The sequence below is a fragment of the Dipodomys merriami genome, unplaced genomic scaffold, assembly GCF_024711535.1.
Source record: "Dipodomys merriami isolate MVZ:Mamm:240054 unplaced genomic scaffold, mDipMer1.0.p SCAF_379, whole genome shotgun sequence".
In the NCBI taxonomy this organism is placed as follows: domain Eukaryota; kingdom Metazoa; phylum Chordata; class Mammalia; order Rodentia; family Heteromyidae; genus Dipodomys; species Dipodomys merriami.
The window spans coordinates 902400-907018 of record NW_027205370.1 but is presented as its reverse complement, the minus strand read 5'-3'; the positions used below and the strand labels follow the sequence as shown (position 1 = coordinate 907018).

Genomic DNA, 4619 nt, shown 5'->3' with positions numbered 1-4619 from the left:
GGTGTGGCTCAGTTTGTATAGTGCCAGAAAATGAGCAAAATGTTAGGTACTGAGTTCAAATCCTAGTCTTGCACCAACAACAACAAAAAGAAAAAATATATGTTCCTAGTCAGATGTGGTGGTAAGAAGGCTGAGGAAGGAGAATTCAAGTTTGAAGCCACTCTGCAGTATAGGACAAGACCTTGTCTCAATTTCCACATTTAAATATCACATTCACACACACACACACACATACACACACACACACTATATATATATATATATATATATATATATGTATATATATATATACACACACACACACACACATATATATATACATTAGCTATAAAAATAATAATGGTGTTCGCTTCGGCAGCACATATACTAACATTGGAACGATACAGAGAAGATTAGCATGGCCCCTGAGCAAGGATGACACGCAAATTCATGAAGCGTTCCATATATAAAAAATTAAAAATAAAATAAAAATAATAATGCAATTTTATAAGAAAATTTTATTTTATTCTTTTTGAGATTGAACCTCAGACTTTGTACATGTTGGGCAAGTTCTCTACCAACTGAATTATCTCCAGCACAGGAAAAAAAAATTAAATTGGTGGGAAGGTGTGAACAAATGTCTAAAAGCTTAAGCTGGGCACCAGTGGATCATGACTATAGCCTAGCTAGTAGGAGGCTGAGATCTGAGGATCAATGTTCAAAGCCAACCTGAGCAGGAAAGTCCATGAGACTTTTATCTCTAATTAACCACCCAAAAAGCTGGAAGTGGAGCTATGGCTCAAGTGGTAGAATGTTAGCCTAAGGAAAAAAGTTTAGGGAGAGTGCCCAGGCCCTGAATTCAAGCCTCAGGACTGACACAGAAAAAGTTTGTTTGTTTGTTTAAAGGATTATCTCAATGGGAAGAAGGCCTCATTCTTGCAATAGCATATTTATTTTTCTTCAATAATTTCACCAACAGATATGCTTTTGTTGGCCTACAATAAGATATAGTTGATCAAAATGGACAAAAACATGCCTGCACCCTTCTCGGGCAGGTCTCCATCAGCAGAGAAGTGGCACTACAACCTGTTTTTCTTGCAGAATATCATGTCCTTTCAGGATGCTATTGCCTGTAAAGTTCTAAGTCAACATGTTCTCATAGAAACTTAGCGTCTGAAAGTCAGTTCTAGGAGAAAAAGTGAAAGTGCCACTTGACACATTCGTTCTAAATGTTATGTAGAAATAGAGTAACAAATATAGCCATGACTCTATTGAAGAAATCCTGGAAGGCAGGACCTGTACCTCCTACATACAGACATAGTAAAGGGGCATAGGAATGAAGATAGCATCATGGTGGCATTAGGCTAGAGGAGGTGGAACAGTGAGTTCATACATTGATCAACTTTCTATCCTTAAGCAAAATAGCATTGTCAAATAGTGAAGAAAGAACAAATGGCATTAGGCTATGTTAACAAGGATCTTGGGGAAAGTCTTGTGGATCTAACTCACACTATATACATAAAGGAAGTCCAAAGGCCAAGTGGCTCACACCTATAACCAGCTACTCAGGAGGCTAAGTTCTGAGGATCTTGCTTGGAAGCCAGGCAGGAGAGCTCTTGAGACTATTATCTCCAATAAGATACTAGGAAAAAATCATAATAAGTGCTGTAGCTTAAGTGGTAGAGTGCTAGCCCTGAGCAAAATAAAGCTCATTCACAGTGTCCAGGCCCTGAGTTTGCTCCAGGACTGGTATCAAAAAAAGCTGTTATTTTTTGTTTTGTTTTTGAAAGAGCACACTGTATTATCAGTGTGTATTATCAGGCAAGTTACAAAAAGGAGAAGAAATTTATAATGTGTATATTATGTAAGTGAGAAAGAGAAAGAGTCTGTATTCAGAATATATGAAGAAATACTAGAAATAAATAAAATTAAGATGCACAACCTAATTGAAAAGCAAAAGAAAACTTAAATAGGCATATTGCAAATAACTAATATATATGTAAATACTGCCCAACCTCATTAGTAATTAGGAAGAAGTAAATCAAAACCACACACACTCGTGCACACACACCCATACACACAACCTCTATTCCAATTGTGGTTTTAATTTGAATCTTTCTGATTATTAATGAGATTGGGCAATTTTTACATATTTATTGGTTATTTGTGGAAGTCTGCCTTAGCAATACAATGACCTCAGTTCACCCCCTACATCCCCCAGATTTCTTCAACAAAGTATTACAAGGTAGAATTCAGTGAGCATACAGACAGGTAGATTTTTCTATCTGCACTAGTTAGGTCCCTATAAAATACCACATTGCCTAAAATTTGTATTTAAAAGTGATATGTTTAGGAATAGAAAAATAGAAGCTTAATAGAGAAAAATGGTAAAGTTATTTTTCTTCAATAATTTCAACAATAAAGAATTTATTACTGTGGCCTAAATGGAACAAGTTTGATAGATTAATAAAAAATGGGCAAAAATAAGTTTAAGCATGCATCTCATGGCCTTTAACTTTTCAAAAATTCAATTTAACTTTAAAAATTAACATTGACTCTAGTGATATGAAATTCAGCAGTTCTAGGGCTGGGAAATTGGCTCAGTGGTAGAGTGCTTGCCTCGCATGCATGAGGCCTTGGGTTTGACTCCTCAGTACCACATAAGCAGAAAAAAGCCAGAGTGGCATTGTGGCTCAAGTGGTAGGGTGCTAGCTTTGAGTTGAAGAGCTGAAGGACAGCGCCCAGGCCCAGAGTTCAGCCCCCCACAACCGACAAAAAAAAAAAAGAAAGAAATTCAGCAGTTCTAATGATATTGCCTGTCTTCTTCTTGGCAGAACTGGAGATTGAACTCATAATCTCATGCTTGCTAAGCAAGCACTCTACCACTTGAGTCGCTCAATCAAGCCTAATAATGGATGTCCTTGGGGTTTTTTTGATCGGTAGTGGGGTTGAACTCTGGGCCTGGGCGCTGACCCCGAGTTCTTCAGTTGAAGTCAAGTGCTCTAACCACTTGAGCCACAGCACCACTTTCGATTTTCTGGTGGTTTACTGGAGATAAGATACTTAGGGATTTTCCTGCTCAGGCTGGTTTTAAACCTTGATCCTCAGATCTCAGCCTCTTGAGTAGCTAGGATAACAGGTTGAGCCACCAGTGCCCAGCTGGATTTCTTTTTAAAGAAATTATGATCCTAGATTTTTGCAGAAGTCATGGTGTTTATTTTTCTAGCTCAGCACAATGTTGTCATTAAAACAGTACTCCTTACACATACTATTATCACTTTTATTATCCATTTTAGTGTAGATATCACACAGAAGTGAAATAAAGTGAAAAATGAGTTCCAATCCACTTTTTAAAAGCAAAAGGTTTTGGGGCTGGGAAGGTGGCTCAGTGGTAGAGTGCTTGCCTTGCATGCATGAGGCCCTGGGTTCAGTTCCTCAACACCACATAAGCAGAAAAAGCCGGAAGTGGCGCTGTGGCTCAAGTGGTAGAGCGCTAGCCTTAAGCTGAAGAGTTGAGAGGTACAGAATTCAGGCCCACAACTGACCAAAAAAAAAAAAAAAGCAAAAGGTTTTTACCTTCCTTTGTGTTTTCCAAGGCAATTTTCAATTTTTGTTTCCTTATCTGATTTCTTTTTGGATCTGAGCATTTATTATCCTCTCTTTGCTACTTTCCTTTCTTGATGTATAGCCCAGGGTGGCTTTAAACCTTCATCCTCCTATCTCAGCCTTCCATTTGCCACATGACTGGCTTTTCACTACTTTTATAAACATTAAAAACCATGGAGCCAGGCGCCAGTGGCTCATGCCTGTAATCCTAGCTATTCGGGAGGCTGAGATCTGAGGATCGAGGTTCAAAGCCAGCCCAGGCACGAAAGTCTGAGAGACTCTTATATAAACCACTAGAAAATAGGAAGTGACGCTGTGGCTCAAGTGGTAGAGTGCCCACCTTGAGCTCAAGAGTGCAGAAACAGAGCCCAAGCCCAGAGTTCAAGCCCCACAACTGACAAAACAAAAACCAAAACCCATGGAAAAATTTCAATTTTTAGGGGAAACAGAAGAAGTTCATATTTTTAGGTTTTTCTTATGTGGTTAAAAATCAAGGATGAACTAATTATCACCAGTGGGAAATAAATCTTTATCAAATGTAACATTTGCCAGTCACAATGCTAAATGATGTTAAGACCAACAGGATAAGGCCCTTGACTTTAGGGCTGTTAGTCTATAAAAAGGTGAACAATATATAAATGATAGCTACAAGTAAAACAATAAAATATCATGGCTGGAGACATGGCTCAGTGGTGAAGCACTAGCCAGCCTAGCAAGTGTGAGACTGAGTTCAAAACCCAGTACTTCCAAAAAAAAAAACCCCATACATATGTATAGTATTAGACATGCAAATTAGTAGTAAAGTCACAAAGATGACTTTTGAGAAGAGCCAATCAAATAGGTCTTAAAGGACTAGAGAATGAAAGAGAGAGAGAAACTGTGTACCAAGTTGTATAGGCATGAAATGGCCTAGTGATCTAGTCACATATTATTTGATAATAGTGGCTTGGCTATGGCAATTAATAGCATTAAAAAATACAAACAATTTTAATAATCATAGTATTGCCCAAATGCCAAAAGATATGGTCTTTTGC

General features: G+C 38.0%; 1 non-coding gene across 1 annotated transcript; it reads left to right on the top strand.

Annotated features, from left to right (window-relative positions):
- Nucleotides 1-342: 342 nt before the first annotated feature.
- LOC138804914 (U6 spliceosomal RNA) lies at nt 343-449 on the top strand. The gene has a single exon (XR_011365380.1). It is a non-coding gene; the product is annotated as a U6 spliceosomal RNA (small nuclear RNA).
- Nucleotides 450-4619: the final 4170 nt, after the last annotated feature.